At 42.4% G+C, this 12,430-nt stretch overlaps 6 non-coding genes across 6 annotated transcripts; all 6 read right to left on the bottom strand.

The window, feature by feature from the left end:
* Positions 1-1,692: 1,692 nt before the first annotated feature.
* On the bottom strand, positions 1,693-1,832 carry LOC144793081 (U4 spliceosomal RNA). Its single transcript, XR_013602748.1, has one exon. It is a non-coding gene; the product is annotated as a U4 spliceosomal RNA (small nuclear RNA).
* Positions 1,833-3,753: 1,921 nt separating this feature from the next.
* LOC144793016 (U4 spliceosomal RNA) lies at positions 3,754-3,893 on the bottom strand. Its single transcript, XR_013602689.1, has one exon. It is a non-coding gene; the product is annotated as a U4 spliceosomal RNA (small nuclear RNA).
* A 1,929-nt stretch (positions 3,894-5,822) lies between these two features.
* Positions 5,823-5,962, bottom strand: LOC144793794 (U4 spliceosomal RNA). Its single transcript, XR_013603260.1, has one exon. It is a non-coding gene; the product is annotated as a U4 spliceosomal RNA (small nuclear RNA).
* Positions 5,963-7,883: 1,921 nt separating this feature from the next.
* LOC144793962 (U4 spliceosomal RNA) lies at positions 7,884-8,023 on the bottom strand. The gene has a single exon (XR_013603408.1). It is a non-coding gene; the product is annotated as a U4 spliceosomal RNA (small nuclear RNA).
* Positions 8,024-9,953: 1,930 nt separating this feature from the next.
* LOC144793015 (U4 spliceosomal RNA) lies at positions 9,954-10,093 on the bottom strand. Its single transcript, XR_013602688.1, has one exon. It is a non-coding gene; the product is annotated as a U4 spliceosomal RNA (small nuclear RNA).
* A 1,929-nt stretch (positions 10,094-12,022) lies between these two features.
* Positions 12,023-12,162, bottom strand: LOC144793746 (U4 spliceosomal RNA). Its single transcript, XR_013603216.1, has one exon. It is a non-coding gene; the product is annotated as a U4 spliceosomal RNA (small nuclear RNA).
* Between the last annotated feature and the right edge of the window lie 268 nt (positions 12,163-12,430).

The raw sequence follows: 12,430 nt of genomic DNA, 5'->3' as shown, positions 1-12,430 counted from the left end.
GTAAGCAGCACCCTCCCAAGTTATGGATTTGATGCTCAGGCAGATATACCTTCACACAAAGATGAGATCTAGGCTGCTAACCATGGGTTGTGGAAAATATAAGAAGCACAAATTCATAATAGCATCCTCATAGGTCCCACTGTCTTCAAATGTTTACTAGAGAAGGAACGGCAATCAATTTAAAGGAAAATAAATGATAGATACATTTTTCCATATTCCATAATGCACGTCTGCCATTCCATGGCACTACATAGTTGCATTTGCTGCATTTCATTTTTAGCTTTAGGAGGTACAATATACTGGTTTCCTGGTTTTCAAAACATTTTAGGGGAAGATTCACAAGGACCTGACGCAACTGCATGGATGCATAAGTTTCCTTGAGTCAGTGCTGAATGTCCTTGTGCCACGATGAATGTGCTGTATTTACAATACAGCGCTCCATGGCGCAAGAATTAACAGATGCGTCAGAAATTCTGACGCATCTGTTGGCACAAAAGTGACGCATTGCTGGAAATGCTCATGAAAGTGACGCAAAAAGCCCTGAGTCATAACTTATGCCTGGTCTGTGCAGGCGTAGGGATTTTGACACAGTGAAGGCGTAGAGTGATGTAGTGAAATCTTGTAGATTTCAGTGCGTCAGTTCTAGAAGGCTTTTAGCGTGGGAACGCCCACCCTGCATACATTATACCTGACGCAGGTATAATATGATGCGGGACTTTACAATGTGACACATCTCCCTAGATGCGTCACATTGTAAATGGGCCGCAACATTTATGCCGCAGCTGCGTCACAATACAGATTTTTATACTTGCCCTATATATGGCTGTGTGTACGTTGTGTGTCTCCGTCTGCATGCAGCATACAAATGTGCCAGATCTGGTAGCCCAGTTGGGCTGATGCAGCCACACAAGAGCTCTTTGCCTGACCTCATTGTCACCAATTCAAATCAGAGAGGATCCATGCAGTCTTTCAAGGCTCTCAGGTGAAAAAATGGGCCCTAGAGCAAGGAAGAAAATAGGCCCCCTTGTTGAAGTTTGGAATATAAAATACCGCAATAATCAGGGTTCAGTGGGTCCCGCAGGTCTGTGGGCGCCAGTGCAACTGCACCTGCTGCACCTACAGAAGCTACGCCCCTGTCATAGAGCTGGGTAACATCAATTACTCAGTGCCACAAAGAGCATTAGAAATAAACTTTACATAATGTCAAACGGCAAAAACAAGAGCTTTGTCAGTTCTTGTTCTGTTTCAAACACTCCATACAATCTGTATGAACCCTCTCCACATTTTCCTACTGATAACAAATGCCTTCGCTCCCAGAAAAAAACTTTCTGGGCGGTTAGTGCACATTTGAATGGGAGATGAGACCTCGGAAGAGCCCAGCCCTGCGCCGGACTGCGAGTCACCTCAGAGAGCAGAAACAAAGCCCGTCCTCTGCCCATCACTGACCCAAGCGAATCCGTGGAGCAAAGATGAGAACAAAGGGGAAGAAATAAAAGAATAACGAAAACTCATCAAGGAAAATCAATCCCTAAATTAGTGCTGTATTTAAAAAGCTGAGAAAACAAAAGAGAACGTAAAGAGTAAACTAAAGCCAAATAGAGTCACCGTTTTGTCCTTGTCACAGATCACAAACCTGCAAGTAAATTGCATTGCAAAATAAACTATCTTATTTTTTAATTACATATTCTCCAGTCTCTGAAGAGACTGTCAAAAATTGCCATTTCGACTATATTTCAACGCTCCATGACGGGGTATTGGGTAAAGTTTTCAATAAGCAATAATCGCGCCTCAGTTAAACCTCATTGGCTACTATACTGCCACTGCGCAAAGCTAAACAATTTAGTGTGAATTTCATGCACACTTGCCCTAGTACCTCATGTTACAAAGAACATGATTCCTTTTCAAAAGATGTTATCTGTTTATGCATAACTACTCCTCCACTGCTTCTGATAGGCAATGTAAGACATATAATGGTGTTGTTTTACTAATTTCTATCAGCTCTCTGCCCCAAACCGTCGATAGCCACACGCAGAGAATTATGGGAAATTGTATGCTAAATAGCTGTCCAGGTAAGCAGCACCCTCCAAAGTTATGGATTTGATGCTCAGGCGGATATACCTTCACACAAAGATGAGATCTAGGCTGCTAACCATGGGTTGTGGAAAATATAAGAAGCACAAATTCATAATAGCATCCTCATAGGTCCCACTGTCTTCAAATGTTTACTAGAGAAGGAACGGCAATCAATTTAAAGGAAAATAAATGATAGATACATTTTTCCATATTCCATAATGCACGTCTGCCATTTCATGGCACTACATAGTTGCATTTGCTGCATTTCATTTTTAGCTTTAGGAGGTACAATATACTGGTTTTCAAAACATTTTAGGGGAAGATTCACAAGGACCTGACGCAACTGCATGGATGCATAAGTTTCCTTGAGTCAGTGCTGAATGTCCTTGTGCCACGATGAATGTGCTGTATTTACAATACAGCGCTCCATGGCGCAAGAATTAACAGATGCGTCAGAAATTCTGACGCATCTGTTGGCACAAAAGTGACGCATTGCTGGAAATGCTCATGAAAGTGACGCAAAAAGCCCTGAGTCATAACTTATGCCTGGTCTGTGCAGGCGTAGGGATTTTGACACAGTGAAGGCGTAGAGTGATGTAGTGAAATCTTGTAGATTTCAGTGCGTCAGTTCTAGAAGGCTTTTAGCGTGGGAACGCCCACCCTGCATACATTATACCTGACGCAGGTATAATATGATGCAGGACTTTACAATGTGACACATCTCCCTAGATGCGTCACATTGTAAATGGGCCGCAACATTTATGCCGCAGCTGCGTCACAATACAGATTTTTATACTTGCCCTATATATGGCTGTGTGTACGTTGTGTGTCTCCGTCTGCATGCAGCATACAAATGTGCCAGATCTGGTAGCCCAGTTGGGCTGATGCAGCCACACAAGAGCTCTTTGCCTGACCTCATTGTCACCAATTCAAATCAGAGAGGATCCATGCAGTCTTTCAAGGCTCTCAGGTGAAAAAATGGGCCCTAGAGCAAGGAAGAAAATAGGCCCCCTTGTTGAAGTTTGGAATATAAAATACCGCAATAATCAGGGTTCAGTGGGTCCCGTAGGTCTGTGGGCGCCAGTGCAACTGCACCTGCTGCACCAACAGAAGCTACGCCCCTGTCATAGAGCTGGGTAACATCAATTACTCAGTGCCACAAAGAGCATTAGAAATAAACTTTACATAATGTCAAACTGCAAAAACAAGAGCTTTGTCAGTTCTTGTTCTGTTTCAAACACTCCATACAATCTGTATGAACCCTCTCCACATTTTCCTACTGATAACAAATGCCTTCGCTCCAAGAAAAAAACTTTCTGGGCGGTTAGTGCACATTTGAATGGGAGATGAGACCTCGGAGGAGCCCAGCCCTGCGCCGGACTGCGAGTCACCTCAGAGAGCAGAAACAAAGCCCGTCCTCTGCCCATCACTGACCCAAGCGAATCTGTGGAGCAAAGATGAGAACAAAGGGTAAGAAATAAAAGAATAACGAAAAATCATCAAGGAAAATAAATCCCTAAATTACTACTGTATTTAAAAAGCTGAGAAAACAAAAGAGAACGTAAAGAGTAAACTGAAGCCAAATAGAGTCACCATTTTGTCCTTGTCACAGATCACAAACCTGCAAGTAAATTGCATTGCAAAATAAACTATTTTATTTTTTAATTACATATTCTCCAGTCTCCGAAGAGACTGTCAAAAATTGCCATTTCGACTATATTTCAAGTCTCCATGACAGGGTATTGGGTAAAGTTTTCAATAAGCAATAATCACGCCTCGGTTAAACCTCATTGGCTACTATACTGCCACTGCGCAAAGCTATACAATTTAGTGTGAATTTCATGCACACTTGCCCTAGTACCTCATGTTACAAAGAACATGATTCCTTTTCAAAAGATGTTATCTGTTTATGCATAACTACTCCTCCACTGCTTCTGATAGGCAATGTAAGTCATATAATGGTGTTGTTTTACTAATTTCTATCAGCTCTCTGCCCCAAACCGTCGATAGCCACACGCAGAGAATTATGGGAAATTGTATGCTAAATAGCTGTCCAGGTAAGCAGCACCCTCCCAAGTTATGGATTTGATGCTCAGGCAGATATACCTTCACACAAAGATGAGATCTAGGCTGCTAACCATGGGTTGTGGAAAATATAAGAAGCACAAATTCATAATAGCATCCTCATAGGTCCAACTGTCTTCAAATGTTTACTAGAGAAGGAACGGCAATCAATTTAAAGGAAAATAAATGATAGATACATTTTTCCATATTCCATAATGCACGTCTGCCATTTCATGGCACTACATAGTTGCATTTGCTGCATTTCATTTTTAGCTTTAGGAGGTACAATATACTGGTTTCCTTGTTTTCAAAACATTTTAGGGGAAGATTCACAAGGACCTGACGCAACTGCATGGATGCATAAGTTTCCTTGAGTCAGTGCTGAATGTCCTTGTGCCACGATGAATGTGCTGTATTTACAATACAGCGCTCCATGGCGCAAGAATTAACAGATGCGTCAGAAATTCTGACGCATCTGTTGGCACAAAAGTGACGCATTGCTGGAAATGCTCATGAAAGTGACGCAAAAAGCCCTGAGTCATAACTTATGCCTGGTCTGTGCAGGCGTAGGGATTTTGACACAGTGAAGGCGTAGAGTGATGTAGTGAAATTTTGTAGATTTCAGTGCGTCAGTTCTAGAAGGCTTTTAGCGTGGGAACGCCCACCCTGCATACATTATACCTGACGCAGGTATAATATGATGCGGGACTTTACAATGTGACACATCTCCCTAGATGCGTCACATTGTAAATGGGCCGCAACATTTATGCCGCAGCTGCGTCACAATACAGATTTTTATACTTGCCCTATATATGGCTGTGTGTACGTTGTGTGTCTCCGTCTGCATGCAGCATACAAATGTGCCAGATCTGGTAGCCCAGTTGGGCTGATGCAGCCACACAAGAGCTCTTTGCCTGACCTCATTGTCACCAATTCAAATCAGAGAGGATCCATGCAGTCTTTCAAGGCTCTCAGGTGAAAAAATGGGCCCTAGAGCAAGGAAGAAAATAGGCCCCCTTGTTGAAGTTTGGAATATAAAATACCGCAATAATCAGGGTTCAGTGGGTCCCGCAGGTCTGTGGGCGCCAGTGCAACTGCACCTGCTGCACCAACAGAAGCTACGCCCCTGTCATAGAGCTGGGTAACATCAATTACTCAGTGCCACAAAGAGCATTAGAAATAAACTTTACATAATGTCAAACGGCAAAAACAAGAGCTTTGTCAGTTCTTGTTCTGTTTCAAACACTCCATACAATCTGTATGAACCCTCTCCACATTTTCCTACTGATAACAAATGCCTTCGCTCCCAGAAAAAAACTTTCTGGGCGGTTAGTGCACATTTCAATGGGAGATGAGACCTCGGAAGAGCCCAGCCCTGCGCCGGACTGCGAGTCACCTCAGAGAGCAGAAACAAAGCCCGTCCTCTGCCCATCACTGACCCAAGCGAATCTGTGGAGCAAAGATGAGAACAAAGGGGAAGAAATAAAAGAATAACGAAAAATCATCAAGGAAAATAAATCCCTAAATTACTGCTGTATTTAAAAAGCTGAGAAAACAAAAGAGAACGTAAAGAGTAAACTGAAGCCAAATAGAGTCACCGTTTTGTCCTTGTCACAGATCACAAACCTGCAAGTAAATTGCATTGCAAAATAAACTATCTTATTTTTTAATTACATATTCTCCAGTCTCCGAAGAGACTGTCAAAAATTGCCATTTCGACTATATTTCAAGTCTCCATGAAGGGGTATTGGGTAAAGTTTTCAATAAGCAATAATCGCGCCTCGGTTAAACCTCATTGGCTACGATACTGCCACTGCGCAAAGCTATACAATTTAGTGTGAATTTCATGCACACTTGCCCTAGTACCTCATGTTACAAAGAACATGATTCCTTTTCAAAAGATGTTATCTGTTTATGCATAACTACTCCTCCACTGCTTCTGATAGGCAATGTAAGACATATAATGGTGTTGTTTTACTAATTTCTATCAGCTCTCTGCCCCAAACCGTCGATAGCCACACGCAGAGAATTATGGGAAATTGAATGCTAAATAGCTGTCCAGGTAAGCAGCACCCTCCCAAGTTATGGATTTGATGCTCAGGCAGATATACCTTCACACAAAGATGAGATCTAGGCTGCTAACCATGGGTTGTGGAAAATATAAGAAGCACAAATTCATAATAGCATCCTCATAGGTCCCACTGTCTTCAAATGTTTACTAGAGAAGGAACGGCAATCAATTTAAAGGAAAATAAATGATAGATACATTTTTCCATATTCCATAATGCACGTCTGCCATTTCATGGCACTACATAGTTGCATTTGCTGCATTTCATTTTTAGCTTTAGGAGGTACAATATACTGGTTTCCAAAACATTTTAGGGGATGATTCACAAGGACCTGACGCAACTGCATGGATGCATAAGTTTCCTTGAGTCAGTGCTGAATGTCCTTGTGCCACGATGAATGTGCTGTATTTACAATACAGCGCTCCATGGCGCAAGAATTAACAGATGCGTCAGAAATTCTGACGCATCTGTTGGCACAAAAGTGACGCATTGCTGGAAATGCTCATGAAAGTGACGCAAAAAGCCCTGAGTCATAACTTATGCCTGGTCTGTGCAGGCGTAGGGATTTTGACACAGTGAAGGCGTAGAGTGATGTAGTGAAATCTTGTAGATTTCAGTGCGTCAGTTCTAGAAGGCTTTTAGGGTGGGAACGCCCACCCTGCATACATTATACCTGACGCAGGTATAATATGATGCGGGACTTTACAATGTGACACATCTCCCTAGATGCGTCACATTGTAAATGGGCCGCAACATTTATGCCGCAGCTGCCTCACAATACAGATTTTTATACTTGCCCTATATATGGCTGTGTGTACGTTGTGTGTCTCCGTCTGCATGCAGCATACAAATGTGCCAGATCTGGGAGTCCAGTTGGGCTGATGCAGTCACACAAGAGCTCTTTGCCTGACCTCATTGTCACCAATTCAAATCAGAGAGGATCCATGCAGTCTTTCAAGGCTCTCAGGTGAAAAAATGGGCCCTAGAGCAAGGAAGAAAATAGTACCCCTTGTTGAAGTTTGGAATATAAAATACCGCAATAATCAGGGTTCAGTGGGTCCCGCAGGTCTGTGGGCGCCAGTGCAACTGCACCTGCTGCACCAACAGAAGCTACGCCCCTGTCATAGAGCTGGGTAACATCAATTACTCAGTGCCACAAAGAGCATTAGAAATAAACTTTACATAATGTCAAACGGCAAAAACAAGAGCTTTGTCAGTTCTTGTTCTGTTTCAAACACTCCATACAATCTGTATGAACCCTCTCCACATTTTCCTACTGATAACAAATGCCTTCGCTCCCAGAAAAAAACTTTCTGGGCGGTTAGTGCACATTTGAATGGGAGATGAGACCTCGGAAGAGCCCAGCCCTGCCCCGGACTGCGAGTCACCTCAGAGAGCAGAAACAAAGCCCGTCCTCTGCCCATCACTGACCCAAGCGAATCCGTGGAGCAAAGATGAGAACAAAAGGGAAGAAATAAAAGAATAACGAAAACTCATCAAGGAAAATAAATCCCTAAAATACTGCTGTATTTAAAAAGCTGAGAAAACAAAAGAGAACGTAAAGAGTAAACTGAAGCCAAATAGAGTCACCGTTTTGTCCTTGTCACAGATCACAAACCTGCAAGTAAATTGCATTGCAAAATAAACTATCTTATTTTTTAATTACATATTCTCCAGTCTCCGAAGAGACTGTCAAAAATTGCCATTTCGACTATATTTCAAGTCTCCATGACGGGGTATTGGGTAAAGTTTTCAATAAGCAATAATCGCGCCTCGGTTAAAACTCATTGGCTACGATACTGCCACTGCGCAAAGCTAAACAATTTAGTGTGAATTTCATGCACACTTGCCCTAGTACCTCATGTTACAAAGAACATGATTCCTTTTCAAAATATGTTATCTGTTTATGCATAACTACTCCTTCACTGCTTCTGATAGGCAATGTAAGACATATAATGGTGTTGTTTTACTAATTTCTATCAGCTCTCTGCCCCAAACCGTCGATAGCCACACGCAGAGAATTATGGGAAATTGTATGCTAAATAGCTGTCCAGGTAAGCAGCACCCTCCCAAGTTATGGATTTGATGCTCAGGCAGATATACCTTCACACAAAGATGAGATCTAGGCTGCTAACCATGGGTTGTGGAAAATATAAGAAGCACAAATTCATAATAGCATCCTCATAGGCCCCACTGTCTTCAAATGTTTACTAGAGAAGGAACGGCAATCAATTTAAAGGAAAATAAATGATAGATACATTTTTCCATATTCCATAATGCACGTCTGCCATTTCATGGCACTACATAGTTGCATTTGCTGCATTTCATTTTTAGCTTTAGGAGGTACAATATACTGGTTTCCTGGTTTTCAAAACATTTTAGGGGAAGATTCACAAGGACCTGACGCAACTGCATGGATGCATAAGTTTCCTTGAGTCAGTGCTGAATGTCCTTGTGCCACGATGAATGTGCTGTATTTACAATACAGCGCTCCATGGCGCAAGAATTAACAGATGCGTCAGAAATTCTGACGCATCTGTTGGCACAAAAGTGACGCATTGCTGGAAATGCTCATGAAAGTGACGCAAAAAGCCCTGAGTCATAACTTATGCCTGGTCTGTGCAGGCGTAGGGATTTTGACACAGTGAAGGCGTAGAGTGATGTAGTGAAATCTTGTAGATTTCAGTGCGTCAGTTCTAGAAGGCTTTTAGCGTGGGAACGCCCACCCTGCATACATTATACCTGACGCAGGTATAATATGATGCGGGACTTTACAATGTGACACATCTCCCTAGATGCGTCACATTGTAAATGGGCCGCAATATTTATGCCGCAGCTGCGTCACAATACAGATTTTTATACTTGCCCTATATATGGCTGTGTGTACGTTGTGTGTCTCCGTCTGCATGCAGCATACAAATGTGCCAGATCTGGGAGCCCAGTTGGGCTGATGCAGTCACACAAGAGCTCTTTGCCTGACCTCATTGTCACCAATTCAAATCAGAGAGGATCCATGCAGTCTTTCAAGGCTCTCAGGTGAAAAAATTGGGCCCTTGAGCAAGGAAGAAAATAGGCCCCCTTGTTGAAGTTTGGAATATAAAATACCGCAATAATCAAGGTTCAGTGGGTCCCGCAGGTCTGTGGGCGCCAGTGCAACTGCACCTGCTGCACCAACAGAAGCTACGCCCCTGTCATAGAGCTGGGTAACATCAATTACTCAGTGCCACAAAGAGCATTAGAAATAAACTTTACATAATGTCAAACGGCAAAAACAAGAGCTTTGTCAGTTCTTGTTCTGTTTCAAACACACCATACAATCTGTATGAACCCTCTCCACATTTTCCTACTGATAACAAATGCCTTCGCTCCCAGAAAAAAACTTTCTGGGCGGTTAGTGCACATTTGAATGGGAGATGAGACCTCGGAAGAGCCCAGCCCTGCGCCGGACTGCGAGTCACCTCAGAGAGCAGAAACAAAGCCCGTCCTCTGCCCATCACTGACCCAAGCGAATCCGTGGAGCAAAGATGAGAACAAAGGGGAAGAAATAAAAGAATAACGAAAACTCATCAAGGAAAATAAATCCCTAAATTACTGCTGTATTTAAAAAGCTGAGAAAACAAAAGAGAACGTAAAGAGTAAACTGAAGCCAAAGAGAGTCACCGTTTTGTCCTTGTCACAGATCACAAACCTGCAAGTAAATTGCATTGCAAAATAAACTATCTTATTTTTTAATTACATATTCTCCAGTCTTCGAAGAGACTGTCAAAAATTGCCATTTCGACTATATTTCAATTCTCCATGACGGGGTATTGGGTAAAGTTTTCAATAAGCAATAATCGCACCTCGGTTAAACCTCATTGGCTACGATACTGCCACTGCGCAAAGCTAAACAATTTAGTGTGAATTTCATGCACACTTGCCCTAGTACCTCATGTTACAAAGAACATGATTCCTTTTCAAAAGATGTTATCTGTTTATGCATAACTACTCCTCCACTGCTTCTGATAGGCAATGTAAGACATATAATGGTGTTGTTTTACTAATTTCTATCAGCTCTCTGCCCCAAACCGTCGATAGCCACACGCAGAGAATTATGGGAAATTGTATGCTAAATAGCTGTCCAGGTAAGCAGCACCCTCCCAAGTTATGGATTTGATGCTCAGGCAGATATACCTTCACACAAAGATGAGATCTAGGCTGCTAACCATGGGTTGTGGAAAATATAAGAAGCACAAATTCATAATAGCATCCTCATAGGTCCCACTGTCTTCAAATGTTTACTAGAGAAGGAACGGCAATAAATTTAAAGGAAAATAAATTATAGATACATTTTTCCATATTCCATAATGCACGTCTGCCATTTTATGGCACTACATAGTTGCATTTGCTGCATTTCATTTTTAGCTTTAGGAGGTACAATATACTGGTTTCCTGGTTTTCAAAACATTTTAGGGGAAGATTCACAAGGACCTGACGCAACTGCATGGATGCATAAGTTTCCTTGAGTCAGTGCTGAATGTCCTTGTGCCACGATGAATGTGCTGTATTTACAATACAGCGCTCCATGGCGCAAGAATTAACAGATGCGTCAGAAATTCTGACGCATCTGTTGGCACAAAAGTGACGCATTGCTGGAAATGCTCATGAAAGTGACGCAAAAAGCCCTGAGTCATAACTTATGCCTGGTCTGTGCAGGCGTAGGGATTTTGACACAGTGAAGGCGTAGAGTGATGTAGTGAAATCTTGTAGATTTCAGTGCGTCAGTTCTAGAAGGCTTTTAGCGTGGGAACGCCCACCCTGCATACATTATACCTGACGCAGGTATAATATCATGCGGGACTTTACAATGTGACACATCTCCCTAGATGCGTCACATTGTAAATGGGCCGCAACATTTATGCCGCAGCTGCGTCACAATACAGATTTTTATACTTGCCCTATATATGGCTGTGTGTACGTTGTGTGTCTCCGTCTGCATGCAGCATACAAATGTGCCAGATCTGGTAGCCCAGTTGGGCTGATGCAGCCACACAAGAGCTCTTTGCCTGACCTCATTGTCACCAATTCAAATCAGAGAGGATCCATGCAGTCTTTCAAGGCTCTCAGGTGAAAAAATGGGCCCTAGAGCAAGGAAGAAAATAGACCCCCTTGTTGAAGTTTGGAATATAAAATACCGCAATAATCAGGGTTCAGTGGGTCCCGCAGGTCTGTGGGCGCCAGTGCAACTGCACCTGCTGCACCAACAGAAGCTACGCCCCTGTCATAGAGCTGGGTAACATCAATTACTCAGTGCCACAAAGAGCATTAGAAATAAACTTTACATAATGTCAAACTGCAAAAACAAGAGCTTTGTCAGTTCTTGTTCTGTTTCAAACACTCCATACAATCTGTATGAACCCTCTCCACATTTTCCTACTGATAACAAATGCCTTCGCTCCCAGAAAAAAACTTTCTGGGCGGTTAGTGCACATTTGAATGGGAGATGAGACCTCGGAGGAGCCCAGCCCTGCGCCGGACTGCGAGTCACCTCAGAGAGCAGAAACAAAGCCCGTCCTCTGCCCATCACTGACCCAAGCGAATCTGTGGAGCAAAGATGAGAACAAAGGGGAAGAAATAAAAGAATAACGAAAAATCATCAAGGAAAATAAATCCCTAAATTACTACTGTATTTAAAAAGCTGAGAAAACAAAAGAGAACGTAAAGAGTAAACTGAAGCCAAATAGAGTCACCATTTTGTCCTTGTCACAGATCACAAACCTGCAAGTAAATTGCATTGCAAAATAAACTATTTTATTTTTTAATTACATATTCTCCAGTCTCCGAAGAGACTGTCAAAAATTGCCATTTCGACTATATTTCAAGTCTCCATGACAGGGTATTGGGTAAAGTTTTCAATAAGCAATAATCGCGCCTCGGTTAAACCTCATTGGCTACGATACTGCCACTGCGCAAAGCTATACAATTTAGTGTGAATTTCATGCACACTTGCCCTAGTACCTCATGTTACAAAGAACATGATTCCTTTTCAAAAGATGTTATCTGTTTATGCATAACTACTCCTCCACTGCTTCTGATAGGCAATGTAAGTCATATAATGGTGTTGTTTTACTAATTTCTATCAGCTCTCTGCCCCAAACCGTCGATAGCCACACGCAGAGAATTATGGGAAATTGTATGCTAAATAGCTGTCCAGGTAAGCAGCACCCTCCCAAGTTATGGATTTG

This window comes from Lissotriton helveticus, chromosome 11 (assembly GCF_964261635.1).
Source record: "Lissotriton helveticus chromosome 11, aLisHel1.1, whole genome shotgun sequence".
Lineage (NCBI taxonomy): Eukaryota > Metazoa > Chordata > Amphibia > Caudata > Salamandridae > Lissotriton > Lissotriton helveticus.
The sequence above is the reverse complement of the archived record's forward strand: the minus strand, read 5'-3'. Positions and strand labels throughout refer to the sequence as shown.